Genomic DNA, 12,048 nt, shown 5'->3' with positions numbered 1-12,048 from the left:
ATAAAAGAGACCTAAAGGGCAACTTTCTCATGCAGAGGGTGGTACGTGTATGGAATGAGCTGCCAGAGGATGTGGTGGAGGCTGGTACAATTGCAACATTTAAGAAGCTTCAAATGCTTCTTAAATGAATACGAGGGGTTTGGAGGGATAAGGGCCGGGTGCTGGCAGGTGGGACTAGATTGGGTTGGGATATCTGGTCGGCATGGATGGGTTGGACTGAAGGGTCTGTTTCCATACTGTACATCTCTATGATTCTATAACTCTAATCCTTAGATTCTGGGAAGGTTTCAAAGGATTGGAAAATTGTCACTATCAACTGTCAAATAACTTTATTTGAAAAGAGATGGAGAAATAAAAAAATTAGCTTAAGATCTGTTATTGGAGAAATGCTACTGTATACTATAAAGAATGTAATATAAGAGCATTGAGAAATATGTAATCTGATCAAGCATTGTTAGCATGACTTCACAAAAGAGAGATCACATCTGATAAACATATTAGAATTCTTTGAGGAGGTAACAATCAGCATAGATAAAAGGAAAACAGTGCATACAATATTTTTGGATTTTCAGAAGGCATTTGAGAGGGTAACACATGTTAGCTCACTTAATAAGCGCAGAGCCCATGGTGTTGGAGATATTATATCAGAAAGGATAGAGAACTGTTTAATTAATGGAAGTCAGAGAGTTGGGACTAGGACACCATATTCAGTAGTGCCACAGGATCACAGTTACTTACAATATGTATGTGAATGACTTTGATCAGGAAAGTGAATATACTATAGACAGGTTTGCGAATGACTCAAAAATAGCTGGCCAGTCAAGTAGTAACGATGGGAAAGCACAGTCAGCACTGCTGCCTCACAGCACCAGGGACTCAGGTTCAATTCCACTCTTGGCTGACTGTCTGTGTGGAGTTTGCACATTATCTCCGTATCTGTGTGGGTTTCCTTTGGGTTCTCCAGTTTTCTCCAACAGTCCAGAGATGTACAAGTTAGGAGGATTGACCTTGTGAAAAAGCAGGGACATTGGGGTGGGTCTGGATAGAATGCTCTTTGGAGGGTTAGTGTGGACTGGATGGGCCAAAATGCCTGCTTCCACACTGTAACAATTCTATGACACAAAGAGTCTGCAGAGAAACACTAACAGGTTAATTGAGCGGGCAAAAGCTTGGCATGTGGACTATAATGTGAGGGTTTGGCATTTTGACAGAGTGAAATAGCAAAGCTGAATATAATAAAAATAGAGGACAACTGCAGAAATCTACTACACAGAGGGATTTGGGAGTTCTTGTGCACGAATCACAAAAAGTTAGTATACAAATTCAGTATGTAATTGAGGTTGTAAATGAAATGTTGGTTTTTATTTCAGGTGCAATGGAGTATAAAAATAGAAAAATCTTGGTAAAACTATATTAAGACAGACCATTTCTGGACACTGTGAAGTGTATTGGCCCCTTTATCCAAGGAAAGATGACTGGTAATTGAGGCAGTCGAGAGAAAGCACTGATCCCAGATAGGGAGGGACTGTTTTGTGAGGAGAAGTTGAGTAGGTGGTTCTTGAATTCATTGCAGTCGAAAACTGTGACGCTGGAAAAGCAGCACAGCAGGGCGGGCAGCTTTTCCAAGGAGCAAGAGAATCAACTTTTCAGGCATAAGCCCTTCATTAGGAATGTGGTCAATGATGCAGTTTAGAAGAGTGAGAATCGATCTTATTGAAATATGTAAGATTATCAGGGGACATGACAGTATAGATACAGAAAGGCATTTTTAGTTTTGGGAGACGCTAGGACCAAGGGTCTAGTCACAGAATAAGGGGCTGCACATTTAAGACAGAGACGAGAGGGAATTTAATTTCTCGGGAGTAGTAAATCTGTGGAATTCTTTACTCCAGAGAGCTGGAGAAGCTTGGCTGTCAAGCATATTCAGTGCTGAGATAGATTTTTAGTCAATAAGGGAACCAAGGGTTATAGGGAAAAATCTTCGAGGAGAAAGTGAGGTCTGCAGATGCTGGAGATCAAAGTTGAAACTTTATTGCTGGAACAGCACAGCAGGTCAGGCAGCATCCAGGGAACAGGAGATTCGACGTTTCGGGCACAGGCCCTTCTTCAGGAAAAGAAGGGCCTGTGCCCGAAACGTTGAATCTCCTGTTCCCTGGATGCTGCCTGACCTGCTGTGCTGTTCCAGCAATAAAGTTTCAACTTATAGGGAAAAGGCAAGAAAATAGACTTGAAAATTATCTGATCGACCATGATCTCATTGAATGGATGGGCTGAATGGCTTTCTTCTGTCCCTATGTTTTATGGTCTGACAATCCATGATCACACCAGCAGTAGCTAGCTTATCATGTGAGATTGCAGATTGAGGGTATGCCATGATTTGAGGTGGAACAGAAGGCAGGAACAAGCTGGCACCCTCAATGATCTCTCTAACGGTGGAGTGCTATCATGGGCTGCCCCATGACACGAGCAACCAACTCCTCCTTCATGCTCGGAGGATGTGGGCGTCCTTGTCCTCCATTGGCTCTGCCCTGATCCATTGTGTGTTATCTTGTCCAGCAAGAGAAACAGCAGAATACAAGTGATTCTGTTGCACTGTGTTCGGATGATGTAGGAGACGCCAAGCAACAATGCATTCATTGACATAGACCATTCATGATAAAATGAAATCAATCTTCCCATGGAATTGCTGAAGTATCAGTGGAACTAGGTTGCTTGCTACCTGCGGCCTGGCTACCCATCGCCATTCCTGTCAAGGGTAGTCCTTCAGGGCCTGCTGATCTCACTCTGCCCTGCCAGAACCCCAACAAAAAGCCCATCTCTTTCCTCCTATTCAGCTCCTCCAATATCTCTCCCAATGTCTTATATATGAATCTAAAAACCCTCTACTTTTGTCCATCAGTCCATAAACTCAGGTGATTTCAATAACAGGGAAGCCACCAATGAAGAGCAACCTATCTCTTTGAGGTGAGATGGGGTGTCTCCACGTGGAGCTGTTCGACTGAATTATACGCTATCAGTGTGATTTGCTTTGCCCCTCTGCTCAGTCTGTATGGGCCCTGCTTAATCTAATACCACAATAGACAGCAATGTCAAATTGTTTTGCAGCCTCCCTCAAAGATAATGAGCGCCAGTAGGCTACGGACTGTGACCTAAACGCCCAAAAATGAGCCACAATCAATTTTTAGCACCATGACCTCGATCTTGATCAAGGCACCATTTTTTATTTTCAGTTCGGTTCAGACTGGCTCTGCTGATTCCTGGGCACTCATCCAGATTTCCGAGGATAGACTTTGAGTAGTGAAACAATTATTTTTTGAATAATGTAGGTTAAAGGCAGGAGATATGATACAAGGATTTAAAAGATGTTTGAAATTTCTGTTGTAATCTAGCCTTCATATTGGATGTGGAAAATAAAGCACCTTGCCACAGCAGCAGCATTTGGAAGAAAAAGACTTCGCAATGAACTTTGGGCCAATTTTAGCTCTCAAAGGATTGTCAATGCAGAGAATAGCAATTGTAACCTTATAGTTAGTGAAACGAGAACTTGTTCTTCATTCTAGATACAGCAATTAGCTTAATTTGAAACAATCTTGACTTGCAGTTCTGTGACAGATAATAGAAGTGCATAGGAACATGTGAAAATAGCAGAGAAATAATAGCTATTGATTTCAAAAAAACAGATGATGGATCTGTGTTGCATGAAATACAGCATGATGAGGGGAAATGCTGATATCATGTGATAAGCTTTTGATAAATGATATGTAAAATAATTTTATTATAGTCAGATTTTTGAAGAATTGAAATTGGGAACAATAAGAATTCAGGTCGGAAAATTAGACAGAAATGTATAAAAATAAAAGTATTCCAATGTTGTGAATTGGTTAGCGAGACTGTATATATTCTTATGTATTGGTTGCATCTGCTGCTGTAATGCAATGCAGTAATGTTTTAAGCTGAAGCATGCTATGGCAAATGAGATACAACTACATAGCTATTATCTTGTTCACCAGCATATCCACTGAATATGAAAAGGTGTAAGTTATCACTAGCCCCGCCATGTTCAATGTTGCATCATTATAATGTCCTGTTGCCTTAGATACGGCATGAAAGAGTATTTACCGAACATCTGATGGCTAATTCCCTGACTGGACATTCTTGATAAGGATTGCATGAAATGTTGCTCAGGAACTGGAGAAGTGGGCACACACTCCTTTTTCAGCTTATTTCGAATAATGCAAACTCATGATTTGCCAATCAATATGCATGCTGAGCACTCAATCTAGGAATCATTCCTGCATTTCAAAAGACAAATTTAACACATTTACTGCTTGACAATGTTGACATTGTAGCAGCAGAATATTGAAGCAATACTAATCATCACAGAACAAATGGATCTCAGGGTATAGTTTTACTCAGTGCATTGGCGGAGACTGTTAGTTACAGAGCACACAGAACAACTGGCAATGACTAGGCTATATTGTAGACGTTGCTTGTAATGCACTGAAAATTTCATTGTAATGTATTTAAGGCTACCATACAGTCTTGTACCAGTAGAAAGAGTCTGGAAAGAAGACTAGAAGGATCCATGTTTTAACAACAGCGTTGTGAGTATTGATTCTGAATGTTTCTTACTGAGTATCTTGTTATTTCCTCCTGAGATTTATTCCTGAATGTGTTCTTGCAGGGTACTATAATTTTTGTCTTCTCCATCTATGTGTTGGCGCTAGAATGAACTGGATTATCCAATTTCTCTTAACATGCTATCGACTGCATGATGTGATTCTTAAAATGTCTAGATGGGAGTTATACTCCACATGTTTCCAAATTCAGGGGCAGGAAATTTGGCTACAAGTCTACCAAATTATGTCTTCAAACAAAACTCACGAGACAGTGATTTTGAGTATGAACTTCTCAGAAGTCAAGAGAAAATTATCAATCATAACACTAAAAGTGCAATTGACCTTGTAAAACAGCATAGATAAAAGGTGAAAGTCGTGGGTCTGATTTGTATATAAACATCATGGAAACATGCAATTCAGGAGCAGAAGTAACATACTCCTGCCCCACCATTCAATAAGATCTAATCTGCTTACTCCATATTCCTGTCTATTCCCAATAACTTTTCACCCCCTTGTCCATCAAGAATCTATCTATTTCTAATTTAAAAGTAATAAAAACTTTGTTTTCACTGCTTTTTGAGGAAAAAAGTGCCAAATTCCCAGGTGTGGTCTCACCAGTACCTGTATAACTGAAAGCTAGCTTAGGTATTCAATTCCATTCACAGTAAATGTTAACATTCTTTTAATTTCTTGAGTTACTGGCTGTACCAGCCTTTGTTTTTGTAATTTATGCATGAGAACAATCAGATCCCTCTGCTTTGCATTACACTTCAATCACTCATTATTTCAATAATGTGCTTTTTTTAAACTTTGTTGCAAAATGGAACAATTGGACACTAACTTATTAAACCCCATTTGCTGGAATCTGTGCCCAGTCATTCAATGTATCTATCTATTTATGGCTTCCTTTAGTCCTTTACAAAACTTATTGTTCTACCTATCTTTGTGTCTTCTGCAAATTTAGCAACCATTCCTTCAGTCCCTTTATCTAAGTCATCTATATAAATTGAGGAAGTTAGAGACAAGCACTCATCATTGCAGTACATCACTCAACCACAAAATGACCCACTTATGCCTACTCTCTATTTTGTATTAGCTAGACAAACGTTTATTCAAAATATTCCCACTACATGATAGGCTTTTATTTCTTGCAATAGCTATTTGATGGGCATCTTGTCAAATGCCTTCTGGATATCACTGTGCAGCACATCCACTCACTTTCCTTTATCCACAGCCCAGAATCCATGCTTTAAAAAACTCCAATAATTTGGTTAAACATGATTTCCCTTTCACAAAATAATGTTGATTTTGTCTGATTGTCTTGATCTTTTCGAAGTGTGTGGCTATTACATCCTTGCTAATAGCTTTTAACATCTTCCCTAAGAAGTTATTAAGCTAATTTGTCTGAGGTTTCCTGCTTTCTCTCTCTGTCCCCATTTTAAACAAAGAAATTGCATTGAGATCACATTCAATGAAACTGTACACCTTTGGTCTGTGTTTTATCATGATTGAGTGGAATACATGAGCTTGAATTCATTATTTTCTCATGAGTGCTTGAAAATCTGGCTGTGTGTGTCAAACCACACTGTCTTCGTTTAATCTCAAAGTTTACATTTCCACTTCTGTTCAATGCATACTAGAAACCAATTCATACTGACGTTCAAATTCATATAAAACTACAACTAGAGATATTTCAGGGAAAAACAAAATGTTCATATTTTCAATCTCGGATAACACAAAGCCAAATGTTGGCATGTTTTTACACACCAAGTTATTTGGGTGATCACAGTAAGCAGCATGAGAAATTGGGAATTATGCATTCCTTCCATATGTTTGGCTATAAAGTAGACAAGTAAAACTAATTGAAAATAATGAAAGAGAATATTAAATAGATTCATTGAGTGTGAGTTAGTCATTAGGAAGCTTTGATCAATGAATCTATTATGGCCAACAAACCACTATCTCAATCGGAAGGGGTAAAAAAGGGCCTGAGGTCTTTTAGCACATCGTTTAGCGGCACTCTATGAGTTTTAGTTCAAGACAAACTTGTCAAGAAGGAGGCAAAGTCAAGAACCATGGGCGGCACCGTGGGCGGCACGGTGGCACAGTAGTGGGCGGCACGGTGGCACAGTGGTTAGCACTGCTGCCTCACAGCGCCAGAGACCCGTGTTCAATTCCCGCCTCAGGCGACTGACTGTGTGGAGTTTGCATGTTCTCCCCGTGTCTGTGTGGGTTTCCTCCGTGTGCTCCGGTTTCCTCCCACAGTCCAAAGATGTGCAGGGTCAGGTGAATTGGCCATACTAAATTGCCCGTAGTGTTAGGTAAGGGGTAAATGTAGGGGTATGGGGTGGGTTTCGCTTCGGCGGGTCGGTGTGGACTTGTTGGGCCGAAGGGCCTGTTTCCACACTGTAATCTAATCTAAAAAAAAATCTAATCTAATCTAAAAATCTAACTTTCTTTAGCCTTAAACTTATAAGTAATATTATTTACTACACAATATTACTAAATACAGCTATATATATTAAACAGACATATACCAGACTCTGATATTTTGATTTCATTATGGAAGGACTAGTCCAATTAGTTCATGTGCTCATGTCCATATGCTTATCCCAGTCTTTTAATGACTAGTGTAGTCTGGTGCACACTGATTTAATTCTCCCAACTGGTGCTCTTTATAGTCAGTAGTGTACAGCAAGTTTTGAGAAGATTAGTCGCTCAAGTTGAAGTTCTGGATGTAGGTTTGCACACTGAGCTGGAAGGTTCATTTTCAGACGTTTTATCACTATACTAGGTAACATCTTCATTGAGCCTCCAGACAAAACACTGCTGATGATTCCTGCTTTTTATTTAATGTTTGGATTTCTTTGGGTTGGTGATGCCATTTCCAGTGGTGATGTCATTTCCTATGGTGATGTTATTTCCCGTTCTTTTTCTCAGGGGGTGGAAAATGGGGTCCAAGTCAATGTGTTCATTGATAGGGTTCTGGTTGGAATGCCATGCTTCTAGGAATTCTGATGCATGTCTCTGTTTGACTAGTCCTAGGATGGATGTGTTGTCCCAATTGAAGTGGTATTCTTCCTTATCTTTATGTAAGGATACTAATGAGAGAGGGTCATGATTTTTGTGGTCAGTTGATGTTATGTATCCTGGTGGCTAATTTTCTGTCTGTTTGTCCAATGTAGTGTTTGTTACATTCTTGCACGATATTTTGTAAGTGACATTAGTTTTGCTCATTGTCTGTACAGAGTCTTTCAAGTTCATTAGCTGCTGTTTTAGTGTATTGGTGGGTTTGTGGGCTACCATGATGCCAAGGGGTCTGAGTAGTCTGGCAGTCATTTCCAAGATTCTTTGATGTGGGGGAGAGTGGCTAAGGTTTCTGGCACATTTTGTCTGTTTGTTTGGGTTTATTGCTGAGAAATCAGTGGACTGTTTTCGTTGGGTACCCATTTTTGAAGACACCATATAGGTGATTTTTCTCTGTTCGCACAGTTCATCTGTGCTGCAGTGAGTGGTGGCTCATTGAAATAATGTTCTTATGCAGATTAATTTATGGGTGTTGGGGTGATTGCTTGTATAGTTCAATACTTTGTACGCATGTGTTATTTTCTATAGATGCTGGTTTGAAGTTCTTCATTGGCTGTTCACTATACTGTGATGTCTAGGAATGGCAGTTTGTTGTTGTTTTCCTCCTCTTTAGTAAATTTTATGCCAGCAAGTGTATAATTAATGGTCTTGAAGGTTTCCTCTAATTTGTTTCATTTAATGATGTCAAAGGTGTTATCCACATAGCGGACCCATGTTTGGGTTGGATGGTTGGCAGAGCTGTTTGTTCGAGTCTCTGCATTACTGGATGCTGGGTAATCCAAGATGGAGGATGGGAAAAATTTCTGGCTGTAACAGATGCTCCTTTTTTGAGGTATCTTAGGTGCTGGAAGTGATTTCCTCTAATTCCAGGAGCAGCAGTTACTGTTTTACATGCTGTTGCATTGTTTTGGAACTTTGGACAAAAAAAAGTCAAAACAACAGCAGTTTTAAAAGGAAGAACAGACAAAGGAAGCACATGGTGAGGTCAGTGCAGGGGAAAGAGGGAGAAAGAAACTGACACCACAGTGTACTGGCACAGTACTGCCTTTGCTGTTTGAATTCATGTCACGCTGGACATCAGAGTGTGTCTCGGAAACTTAACAAACAGTGAAATTCACAACTGATCTTGGAGGAACTGTTTGGGCGAAGTTCACAGCACAGAAGCAGATAAGTATATTGTTTTAAGTGTGCCCTACAGAAAGTCTGCAGTAGTGAGTAGAATGGGCTCTTTCTTGATTATATGTTTTTGAGATATGTCTCTTGATTAAACATAAAATATAAGCCATAACTATTAATTTAACCTGGGGCAGTGTTTTATAGAGGAATAAGATGGTATTATTTTCTGGGTCTGTAGATTGTGAAGGAGCAAAAATGCCATTGAGTAGAGGATATGTGCTTCTTGTCAGATGTGGGAGTTTAAAGAGAGTTTAAGGGTTGCTGCAGATTATATCTACAATTAATACTGTTGTGGTGAATCTTATCAGATCAAATGGATCGGTTGGAGAGACAGTTAGAAGTGATGAGGAATTTTCAACAGCAACAGTATGTGATGGATGGCAGTCATAGGAAGGGGGGAAAGTCTCAGATACAATCACAGAGATGGGTTAACTCCAGGAGAGGTAAGAGAGGTAGGAAGCTAATGCGGGAATCTTCTGTGGCTAAAAAGATTTTAAACAAGTATGCTAATTTGGAAAATTTAGGGTGCGATGGATTCTTAGGTGAACATAGCATGAACAAGTTTCTGGTATTGAGACTGGCTCTAACGCAATGAAGGGTACATTGGGTTCCAAGAGATCAATTGTGTTAGGGGACTCCCTAGTCCGAGGTACAGACAGACATCTCTGTGGCCAGCAGCGAAAAATCAGAATGGCGTGTTGCTTCCCTGGTGCCAGGATCAAGGATGTCTCAGAGAGGGTGCAGAAGGTTCTCAAGGGTGAGAGGGGCCAGCATAAGGTCATTGTCCATATTGGAACCAACAACATAGGAAGGGAATACAAGGATAGAGCAGATGAATGTATGGCTGAGGAGCTGGTGTATGGGAGAAGGATCCACATTTTTGGACCATTGGAATCTATTTTGGGGTAGAAGTGACCTGTAGAAAAGAAGAATGGATTACACCTAAATTGGAAGGGGATGAATACACTGGCAGGAAGATTTGCTAGAGCTCCTCAGGAGGATTGAAACTATTAAGGTGTCGGGCGGTGGTGGGACCCAGGGAGATAGTGAGGGAAGAGATCCATCTGAGACTGGTACAGCTGAGAACAGAAGTGAGTCAGTCAGGGCAGGCAGGGACAAGGTAGGACTAATAAAATAAACTGCATTTATTTCAAAGCAAGGGGCCTAACAGGGAAGGCAGATGAACTCAGGGCATGGATAGGAACATGGGACTGGGATATCATAGCAATTACAGAAACATGGCTCAAGGATGGGCAGGACTGGCAGCTTAATGTTCCAGGATACAAATGCTACAGGAAGGATAGAAAGGGAGGCAAGAGAGAAGGGGGAGTGACGTTTTTGATAAGGGATAGCACTACAGTTGTGCTGAGGGAGGATATTTCTGGAAATATATCCAGGGATGTTATTGTGTGCAACTGAGAAATAAGAAAGGGATGATCACCTTATTGGGATTGTATTATAGACCCCCTAATAGTCAGACGGAAATAGAGAAACAAACTTGTAGGCAAATCTCAGCTATCTGTAAGAATAATAGGGTGGTTATGGTAGGGGACTTTAACTTTCCAAACATAGGCTGGGACTGCCATAGTGTTAAGGGTTCAGCTGGAGAGGAATTTGTTAAGTGTGTACAAAAAAATTTTCTGATTCAGTATGTGGATGTACCTACCAGGGAAGGTGCAAAACTTAAAACTCTTAGGAAATAAGGCAGGGCAGGTGACTGAGGTGTCAGTGGGGAAGCACTTTGGGGCCAGTGACCATAATTCTATGGGTTTCAAAATAGTTATGGAAAAGGATAGACCAGATCTAAAAGTTAAATTTCTAAATTGGAGCAAGGCCAATTTTGACGGTATTAGGCAAGAACTTTCAAAAGCTGATTGGGGGCAGATGTTCGCAGGTAAAGGGACAGCTGGAAAATAGGAAGCCTTCAGAAATGAGGAAACGAGAATCTAGAGAAAGTATATTCCACTTAGGGTGAAAGGAAAGCCCGATAGGTATAGGGAATGCTGGATGATAAAGAAATTGAAGGTTTGGTTAAGAAAGAGAAGGAAGCATATGTCAGGTATAGACAGGATAGATCGAGTGAATCCTTAGAAAAGTATAAAGGCAGTAGGAGTATACTTAAGAGGGAAATCAGTATAGCAAAAAGAGGACATTAGATAGCTTTGGCAAATAGAATTAAGGAGAATCCAAAGGGTTTTTACAAATATATTAAGGACAAAATATTGGGAGAGAATAGGGCCCCTCAAAGATCATCAAGGCGGCCTTTGTGTGGAGCCGCAGGAGATACTAAACGAGTATTTTGCATCATTATTTACTGTGGAAAATGATATAGAATGTAGGGAAACAGATGGTGACACCTTACAAAATGTCCCTATTACAGAGGAGGAGGTGCTGGATGTCTTGAAATGCATAGAGGTGGATAAATCCCCAGGACCTGGTCAGGTGTACTGTAGAACTCGTGGGAACCTAGAGAAGTGATTGCTGGGCCTCTTGCAGAGATATTTATTTCATTGATAGGCACACGTGAGGTGCTGGAAGACTGGAGTCTGGCTAACGTGGAGCCACTGTTTAAGAAGGGTGGTAAGGGCAAGCCAGGGAACTATAGACCAGTGAGCCTGACATCGGTGGTGGGAAAGTTGTTGGAGGGAATCCTGAGGGACAGAATGTACATGTATTTGGAAAGGCAAGGACCAATCAAGGATAGTCAACATGGCTTTGTGCGTGGGAAATCATGTCTCACACATTTGATTGAATTTTTTGAAGAAGTAACAAAGAGGATTGATGAGGGCAGAGTGGTAGATGTGATCTATATGGACTTCAGTAAAGCATTCGACAAGGTTCCCATGGGAGACTGATTAGCAAGGTTAGATCTCATGGAATACAGGGAGAACTAGCCACTTGGATACAGAGCTGGCTCAAAGATAGAAGACAGAGGGTGGTGATGAAGGGTTGTTTTTCAGACGGGAGGCCTGTGACCAGTGGAGTGCCACAAGGATCGGTGCTGGGCCCTCTACTTTTTGTCATTTACATAAATGATTTGGATGCGAGCATAAGAGGTACAGTTAGTAAGTTTGCAGATGACACCAAAATTGGAGGTGTAGTGGACAGCGAAGAGGGTTACCTCAGATTACAACAGGATCTGGACCAGATGGGCCAATGGGCTGAG

At 40.7% G+C, this 12,048-nt stretch overlaps 1 long non-coding RNA gene across 2 annotated transcripts in view; it reads left to right on the top strand.

The window, feature by feature from the left end:
- Positions 1–4,293: 4,293 nt before the first annotated feature.
- The window catches only part of LOC122553418, an 89,239-nt gene continuing 81,484 nt past the window's right edge, over positions 4,294–12,048 (top strand). For both annotated transcript variants that reach the window (XR_006312708.1, XR_006312707.1), the window contains exon 1: positions 4,294–4,604. This is a non-coding gene — a long non-coding RNA (uncharacterized LOC122553418). The remainder of the gene's footprint in view (positions 4,605–12,048) is intronic.

This window comes from Chiloscyllium plagiosum, chromosome 10, assembly GCF_004010195.1.
Source record: "Chiloscyllium plagiosum isolate BGI_BamShark_2017 chromosome 10, ASM401019v2, whole genome shotgun sequence".
NCBI lineage: Eukaryota > Metazoa > Chordata > Chondrichthyes > Orectolobiformes > Hemiscylliidae > Chiloscyllium > Chiloscyllium plagiosum.
Note: the sequence above shows the minus strand (reverse complement) of the source record. Positions and strands in the feature narration are given on the sequence as shown.